The sequence below is a fragment of the Malus sylvestris genome, chromosome 3 (assembly GCF_916048215.2).
Source record: "Malus sylvestris chromosome 3, drMalSylv7.2, whole genome shotgun sequence".
Lineage (NCBI taxonomy): Eukaryota > Viridiplantae > Streptophyta > Magnoliopsida > Rosales > Rosaceae > Malus > Malus sylvestris.
The window spans coordinates 4403200-4413059 of NC_062262.1; the positions used below are offsets into that span (position 1 = coordinate 4403200).

Sequence of the window (9860 nt, forward strand, 5' to 3'; positions counted from 1 at the left end):
TTCCAATCATTCGGAAATAATTGCTTTACATGAAGCAAGTCGTGAATGTTCTTGGTTAAGATCAATGATTCATCACATCCGGAATTCATGTGGTCTACCTTCAAGGACAGACACTCCAACTGTCATCCATGAAGATAATGCAGCATGTGTCGCCCATATGAAGGAAGGATTCATCAAAGGTGAAAAGACTAAACACATATCTCCAAGATTTTTCAGTGCACATGAGCTTTAGAAAGGTAAAGTTATTGAAGTCAGACAAATCCGTTCCAATGAAAATTTAGCATACTTGTTCACCAAATCTCTACCAAAGTGCACATTTCAGAAATTGGTGCAGGGAATCGGATTACGTCGGCTTACAAATTTGAAGAATGCAGAATCAAAGGGAGATACAATTCAGGGGGAGCATCCATGATGCATGTATGTTGTACTCTTTTTCCTTCGATTAGGATTTTTCCCACTGGGTTTTACCTATCAAGGTTTTAACGAGGCAACATAAGCATGCTCAACACCATCAAGGTAAAGTTGTACTCTTTTTCCTTCGCTATGGTTTTTTCCCACTAGGTTTTTCCAAGAAAGGTTTTAATGAGGCAATTGATACTGATATGTGAGCATCCAAGGAAGAGTGTTGTAAATAATGGGTATGTTTGCCCACATGTGTATAGTTAAGTACCACATGTGCATAGTAATGTGCATAGTAAAGTATCACATGTGAATAGTAAGTTTTGTAAGTTTCCATTGAAGTGGCTCTATAAATAGAGCACTTAGATTGTTCAAATGAAGAGAACATTAAGGAGAGAAAAGGAAGAGAAAACATCTAATAGCACAACAGCTTGTGTTAGTATAATACTCTGCAACTGCTTCGTTCCTATCCCGAGTAAAGGTTATCTCTCTAAATTTTGCCTATTTATAACATAATGAAATAATGACTGGCTCTAGATAGTCCCAAAGATTATCCTTTCAATCCGCGTGACACAAGATAAGCCATTTTTCCATCAACAATCTAAACAGACCTAATCTTCCTCAAGAACTCAAACAAATGAAATTGATCATTCTTCCTCTTTCTCTTCCACTCCCATCCACCACAATCGCCACCACCACCCTCCTCTCCCCCAAACCCCAACTCTTCCGCTTCAAATTCAAACCCCAATCATCTCTTCAAACAACTATCAACCCCCCAAAATCCCCATTCCCGCCAAACCCCAAGTCCCCTGTTATTATCATCAGCGGAGGACTCGTCGGCCTCGCCGCCAACACCCACCTCAACTCCCAGAACACCCTTTTCATCCTCCTTGAAGCCTCCGACGCCGTCGGCAGTCGCGTCCAAACTGATGTCGTCGACGGGTTCCTTCTCGACCGCAGCTTCCAAATCTTCATCACCGCTTACCTCAAAGCCCAAAAACTTCTCGACTACCAATCCCTCGACCTCCAGAAATTCTACTCTGGCGCCTGTATTTACTACGGCGGTAGTTTCCACACCGTCGCCGACCCCCTCTGGGATTTCTGGAACTCTGTCAAGTCTCTCGCCAACCGATCGGATCCATTCCCGATAAATTACTCATCAGATTGACGAGATTTCAGGTTCTGACGAAATCCGACGACGAGATATTCTCCTTTGGCGATGAAGTCTCCATCATGGAGTTGCTGAAGGGAATCAGGTTATCCGATTCGATCATCGCTCGATTCTTTCAACCGTTTTTCGACGGTATTTTCTTCGACAAATAGCTCGAAATGACTTCCAGATTGTTCAATTTCATCTTTAAGTGTCTCACCCTCGGCGACAACACTCTCCAATCCATCGGTATTGGCGTCATCCCACAGCAATTGGCTGCGAAATTACCGTCTGATTCGATCGTTCTCAATTCCCGAGTCGCTTCGATTGATTTTAGCGGTGACTAGTCTTCGTCGCCAAGTGTGAGATTGGATAGCGGAGAGATTTTAAGAAGCGAGCTTGGAGTGATAGTAGCAGTTGAGCACCTCAAAGCGGATAAGCTTTTGGCAGGAACGATAAATGGACCGGTCCGGACCAAACTGGCTCGAAGTACAATTTGTTTTTATTTTCACAGCAGACCGGGCTAACATTCCGGTTTCTGACCCGATTTTGTTTCTTAACGAGTCGGGGAAGGGCATTGTGAATAATATGTTTTTCGCAACCAATGTGGCTCCGTCTTACGGCCCACCCAATAAGGCTTTGGTATCGGTATCACTTGTCGGAGGTTTTGAGGATGTGGCGGATGATGATCTGACGACTGAAGTTATTCGTGAGCTCTCGGGTTGGTTTGGGGGATCAATGGTGGGATCTTGGAGACACTTGAGAACGTATCAGATTAAATTTACACAACCAAACCAATGTCCGCCGATCTATTCGAAGAGAAACCCTCGGGTCGGGTCAGGTGTGTATGTGTGTGGTGACCATTGGACGATTGCCACATTTGATGGGGCGTTGGTGTCGGGAAAGAGAGTGGCAGAAGCTTAACTTAGAGACGGTGCCTTGAATAGGGTTGTTTAGGTTATGACTTCATGTTTTTTGTGTTTCTTATCAAACAATGGCTTGTGCTTGTAAAAAGTTCGAGAAAGCGTTTCTGGTGAAAATATTTTTTGAATTAAGCTTTAGTAAAAATGTAAGTAAATTTTGGAAAAGTAAGTGTTTTCTACAATAAGTATTAGTTATGTTTGTACCATACTTCACCAATCCCGAAACTACTCAGCATTGATCAACGTTATACCGTCAAGGACCCAGAAGAGTTTCCCTCCGACCAGGAGGCCAATCACAGCACGACACGTGTCGACATCAGAAGCCAATCATAGCGTGACATGTGTCAACATCAGAAGCCAATCACAACACGACACGTGTCAATGTCAGAATGAAACTATAAACTCTCTTCTATAAATAGAGATCATTCTATCACAATATTTCCTAATGTCATTTGTACTAAATCATTCACTAGTACTCACTAAATGAGAGCTTGAACCTATGTACTTGTGTAAACCCTTCATAATTAATGAGAACTCCTCTACTCTGTGGACGTAGCCAATCTGGGTGAACCACATACATCTTGTGTTTGCTTCCCTATCCCTATCCATTTACTTACTTATTCACACTAGTGAACGGAGCAATCTAGCGAATGTCACAAACTTAACATTTTATGTTGTACCAAAGTCCTCGCTAATTTTGTGCATAAACATTTGGCGCCATCTGTGGGAACGACACTTATTCTCACTTTCTTCAGCTTTGTTAAGTTGGTTTCCACTATTCGTACACTCTCTTTTGACCAGGCATCCCTTTCCAACATGGGGAGCGAAGGAAGCCACAGCACACAGAATGACACCCCTCTTGCACCTAGTGCGAAGCAACGAAAAAAAGGAAGGAAAGAGGGTTACTCTTCAAGCTAAAGTCGATGAGCTAGAATCTCAAAACAACAAGATAGCAATGAAGAATGAGGTCCTCCAGGAGCAGTATGAGAAGCTTTTTGAGATGCTCCACGAAACTAGGCGTACTCAAACACACGAACTCGTTATCCCTGTGGACATCAACCATCATCTGGATACCTCCCAACAAGGAGGGTCACCTTCCTTCGACATGGGTATCCTTGATGAGGAGCGAGCTAATCATCAAAACATTGATCAACATGAGACTTCTCTCAACCTAGCTGATTTGACCCGAAGCAGGAGAAATGGAGGAAGACACCTCCTTGCAGAAAGGTTGGAAGGATCGAAACCCGTTTATCGTGACTGCCGAGACTTCCTAAAACAACGTCGAGAGAATCCCTTCCATATAAGCTCGAAGATCAATGACCCAAGGGTTTCTGAAAGACTCAGTTCCCTCCCACGTCCCGGGCCGGCTACCAATTTGGGGAAGAGGCAACAAGTCCTAGAGAAACACGAAGGTATAGAGGACTCAGAGATGTTTCGACAGATAAACCATGAAAGTCAGTACGGCGAGTCCAGGGAAAAATCACATGCTCTTGATCAAACTTTCCTACTTCTAAAAGGAGATGGAGATTTACGAAAGAAAGCTCCAGTGGTACATGACTCCACTCAGGACCTTTTTGTCCTACAGCTTCTTAACGAAGTAAACAAGTTGAATGCCGAACGACAAGCTAAGATACCTGATTGGAACCAACCTAGGCCTGTCCCTTTTACAAGGAGGATCCTCGACACCCCCTCCAAGCAAAGACAAAGCAGAAGCTTGGCTTGCAACTCTATACTAGAAAGGATGACCCGATTGAACACTTTAACCTCTTTGAGTCCACCATGGCATATTGGATGCACACCGACAAAGAACGATGTCTTCTCTTCCCCTCCACCCTCTTTGGCAGAGCTCTAAACTAGTATTGCCGTCTTCCACCTGAGACGGTAGACTCATTTGAGGAATTGAGGAAACTGTTTATTTCTCAACACATTTTCCAGACCGATCGCTTTCATTTTGCAGATGACTTGTACACTATTCGCCAGAAGCCGGACGAGTCACTACGAGAGTATGCCGGTCGCTTCAGCCATGAGTATTCTTGCTGCGTCAAGGCAGATGACAAGACCGCCCTCAAGGCCTTCACGGTAGGCCTACGTGATTGTTTCTTCAAGTACATGATCAATGCTAACACTTTGAAGACTTACTCTGATGTGATGGCATAGGCTTACAACCATGCCTCCGCCAAAGCAAAGACATATCAAGGGAAACCCCCCACAACCACCCCTTATCAGCAAGTAAGGAGTGGAAGCCAGATCCAACCAAATGAGAAGGCCTCCACCTTCCAAACGACAGTGGTGCCTCCCCCTGCCTTACTTAATACTTTGCCAAGTCAACAGACATATCAATCTCAGGGCAAAATGAAAGATTTCCATCCTCACCAGTCTCATTTTAGTAAAAAGAGTAAGGGACACTACCGCGATAACCAAGGGTATCGCCACGATAATTTCCGACCTCAAGCAATCAACACAGTGGGTCAAGCACATGTCAGGACAGCCCCTACCCCGAGGTATAAGGTATACACACCTTTGAACGCCACATGCGTGGCCATTTACCCCAGCATAGCATACCTGATACCGAAGCCAAAGCCGAGGCACCCAGATTATAAGTCCATGAAGAACACGGGCACGTTTTGCTACTACCACGAGTATAACGGCCATGACGGCGAGAAGTGTATCACCCTTCGTGATCATATTGAAGCTTTGGCACATGAAGGAAAAATTGATCAATTCCTCATTCACCCTCCAAGGGGTAACCGTAACCAACGCCAGGTGAATGTGATATATTCCATAAGTGGTGGCACACCCATATCTAAATATTCTAACAGGGCCATGAAAAATAGTGAACCAGCTTTAAGGTCTGGCCACCAAGTGTTTCACGTGGAAGACATCAGGGAAGGCAAGTATCAAAAGCCTAACTGGGATCCAATATGTTTCTACCCTGAAGAAGAAAGAGGTATCATCTACCCTCACAACGACCTACTGATCGTGGAAGCTCACATAGCCAACTTTGAAGTACGACGAATCATGGTAGACAAGGGGGCTTAGGTCAATATCATGTTTGTTGAAGCTTTCAGGGCACTTAATGTAGCTGAACACTTGCTCGATCGCTCGATTTCCCCTCTGATAAGCTTCTCCGGTGATATCGTGCAACCTTGGGGAGCATACACTTACCTTTCACCATTGGTACAGACCCTTACACAGCTACCATTATCACTAACTTCTTGGTGGTTGATTGCCCAACAGCATACAATGTCATCTTAGGACGCACAGGCATCAATGATCTCAAGGCCATGGTATCCACACATATGTTGTTAATGAAATTTCCAACCTCCTATGGCAATGGTTACATCAGAGGAGATTAACTTAGTGCACGATCATGTTACAACATTTCGGTCAAGCAACAGCACCTGCATGTGCCCAAGGAAACCCTTTCTATACATAACCAAGTTATAAAGACCAGCCCAGACGAAGCCAACTTGGATCTTCATGGTGGCAACAGTCAACCCAACGATCCTCGAGATGGCTACTTCAACTAGCAAGCACAACCCACTGTAGAGTTAGAGAATGTCTCTATCTCAAAAGATTATCCGAATCGCATGGTGAAGATTGACACCACCTTGTCACCACCCATTCGGTTGGCATTGATCTTTTTTTTTTTTTGCAAGAGAACACTGAGGTCTTTGCCTGGTCATACGAGGACATGCCAGGCATCTCTCCCGATATCATCTGTCATCGCTTAAGTATTGACCCCAAGACAAAGCCAGTGAGACAGAAGCGAAGATCATATGACGCTGAACGATACGAGGCAATGAAGGCAGAAGTTAAAAAACTCAAAGGCATAGGCTTCGTCCACGAAGTCAATTATCCAACGTGGGTAGCAAATGTTGTCCTTGTTAAGAAGAATTCGACCAAGGAAAATCTCCTGCTCCAAAAGGTCTTGTTGAGAATATGTGTCGAGTACATCGACCTAAACAAAGGATGCCCGAAGGATAACCTTCCTCTTCCTCTTATAGACAGACTTATAGACTCTACAGCAGGGTGTGAACTCCTAAGCTTCATGAATGCTTACTCAAGATACAACCAAATCCTCATGAACCCTCCGGACCAAGAACACACAGCCTTCACTACTGATAGGGGACTATATTGCTATAAAGTTATGACTTTCGGCCTAAAGAATGCAGGAGCGACTTATCATAGACTGGTCAATTCAATGTTCGCCGAACAGATTGGGAATAGCATGGAAGTTTACGTTGATAATATGTTAGTCAAGAGTAAACATGCTAACCAACATATCACTAACCTATATGAAACTTTCACCATTCTAAAGAGGTATCGAATGAGGTTGAACCCCAACAAATGTGCTTTCGGCGTAAGCTCTAGCAAATTCTTAGGCTTCATGATAAACCAACGAGGCATTGAGGCTAATCTCGAGAAGATCAAAGCAATCCTCGACATGAAGGAACCGGTAACTTCAAAATACATCCAAAGCCTTACTGGCAAGGTGGCAGCCTTAACTAGGTTCATCTCTAAGACCACAGACAGATGTGCTTCTTTCTTCAAAGCACTTAAGGGAAGTAAGAAATACATTACATGGACTGATGAATGTGCTGAGGCATTCAAGAACCTCAAAGACTACATGAGTAAAGCCCTTCTGCTCTCCAAACCTGAGGTTAGTGACACTTTCATTATCTATCTGTCGGTATCGGCTTCAGCAGTAAGTTCCGCTCTCATTCGAAAAGATGGTAATGTCGAACGGTCTGTCTACTACGCTAGCAAGGCCTTACAAGATGCGGAGACACGATACTCCAACATTGAGAAATTGGCTCTAGCATTAGTCATGTCTGCTCGAAAACTTCGCCCTTACTTCCAAGCACACTCCATCATCGTGCTTACCAATCATCATCTTCGACAGATACTCCAAAGTTTTGACGCTTCCAGGCGAATGATCAAATGGGCGATAACATTGGGTGAGTTTGACATCTCCTACCAACCAAAACTAGCTGAGAAGGGCCAAGCAGTGGCAGACTTCATCGCCGACTTCACATATCATGTTGACATTGTTTCTACGCCTAAAGAAGTGGTTTCATTACCCTCAGAAGCTTAGAAAACAGAACCAACAGCCCCAACATGGAGCTTATATGTTGATGGCTCGTCCAACCAACAGGGTTGTGGAGCAGGACTAGTCCTTACGATCCCTGATAAAGTGGCAATGGAGTATGCTCTTCATTTCAAATTCAAGGCGTCGAACAATGAGGCCGAATATGAAGCCCTCCTAGCAGGCTTACATTTGGCCAAACACCTTGGGGTTAAACGAATTGATATCTTCAGTGACTCCCAATTGGTGGTTAACCAGGTCACCAACAACTTTAACGCTAAGGATAGCTCCATGGCAGCATATCTAGCACAAACACAATTTTTGCTCAAGCACTTCCACTACCAGATCACCCAAATTCCTCGAAAGGCAAACAGTCATGCAGATGCTTTGGCTCGCCTCGCCTCAGCAGTGGAAGATAAGATTAGGAGAAAAATTCAGGTCGAATTGTTGGCAGCACCAAGCACCATGGCTGCAGAAGTGTGCAACTTACAACAAGGGGATTGTTGGATTACACCGATTTATAGATTCCTTACTCATGACACCCTTCCAAATGACAAAGTCCAAGCTAAGCAAATTCGATACAAGGCTACCCGTTACTTGATCATTAATGACCAACTCTATAAGCGGGGTTTTAACCTACCATACCTAAGATGCCTTACGCCTGCAGAGGTGGAAACTGTCTTTAGGGAAATACATGAAGGAGTCTGCGGAGATCATGTTGGATCTCGATCCCTAGCACACAATGCTTTTCACCAAGGATATTACTGGCCAACACTCCACCAAGATGCCATCAAAATATCCCGCTCATGTGATAAGTTTCGGTGCTACGCAACTATTCTTCACTCCTCTCCCGAGCCGCTCACTCCTATGATCAGCCTTTGGCCCTTCGCTCAATAGGGACTTGATTTGATCGGCCCAATGCTTGCAGGGAAGGGCAAGGTTCGCTATGTAATCGTTGCAGTTGACTACTTCACAAAATGGGCCGAAGTAGAACCCATGGCAACCATTACTGAGGCAAAAATAGAAGACTTCATATGGATGAACATCCTTTGCAGATTCGGCATTCCCAATGCGATAGTCACTGACAATAGGCGACAGTTCGACAACAATAAGTTTAAGATGTTCTGCTCTAAGTTCAACATCAACTTATGTTTTGCCTCCCCAGCTCATCCCCAGTCTAATGGACAAGTTGAAGCCATCAACAAAATAATCAAGCGAACTTTGAAAACCAGCTTGGACAAGGCTAAAGGTTGTTGGCCAGAATTTGTACCCCAAGTTATTTAGTCATACTTCGTATCAGACATCAACAGGAGAAACTCCATTCTCACTTGCCTTTGGTACATAGGCAGTTGTCCCAGTTGAGCTTGAGCAAGCAACGTTCCGAGTCCAGAACTACGTGCAAAGTGAAAATGACAAACAACTTACCCTCAACTTAGATTTAGTCGAGGAACACAGAAACCAGGCTCATTTGAGGAATGTCGCCTACAAGCAGCGCATCTCCAACTACAATGACTCAAAGGTCAAACCTCGTTCTTTCAAAGTAGGGGATTGGGTATTGAAGAAAAGATTACTATGCGACAAAGTCCCGAGTGAAAGAACACTTAGTCCAAACTGGGATAGACCTTTTGAAGTTGTTGGCATTAGTCGCCCTAGCTCCTACAAGCTTAAAAGCTCCGATGGCAAGACCTTTGGCTATCCATGGAACGCTGATCACTTGAAGTACTATTACAAGTAAACTCACATTGTACAAGTGTTAAGCTTCAGCCGTTCGGCATCCTATGTAACGAAGACTATTTGACATGAATTCAATAAAGAGGTGATTTAGACAACTCGGTCATAATCCTCTTACATTCCTGGCAATGAAACACTTGGGTTCAAAGCTTCAACATGAATGCTTCCAACATAAAACAAAGTCTAAGTATATGTCAACAAGACTATACAAATAAACGAACAGCTTCACAGTATATTCGTTCAATCATACATTCCAACACATTCATACATAAGCCAACTATGCTTTAAAAGGGTTCAACATACTTTGTGTCATTTGACACTTGCTACAATGTGCCTAGACACCTTGTCCTTATTCTCACCAACCAGGTGATGAAATGTGAAGAATGAACTCATCTTCATGCCACTAACCAGGTGATGAAATGTACAACCCGTACTCTCCTTCATGCCACCAACCAGGTGATGAAATGTACAACCCATACTCTAATATCATTTGGCAACTTGCCACTCATACCACCAACCAGGTGAAGAATGAACTCATCTTCATGCCACCAACCAGGTGATGAAATGT

At 43.9% G+C, this 9860-nt stretch overlaps 1 pseudogene; it reads left to right on the forward strand.

Moving 5' to 3' along the window:
• The first annotated feature begins 1002 nt into the window (after window positions 1-1002).
• Window positions 1003-2604, forward strand: LOC126616559 (uncharacterized; annotated as a pseudogene).
• The last annotated feature ends 7256 nt before the right edge of the window (window positions 2605-9860 follow it).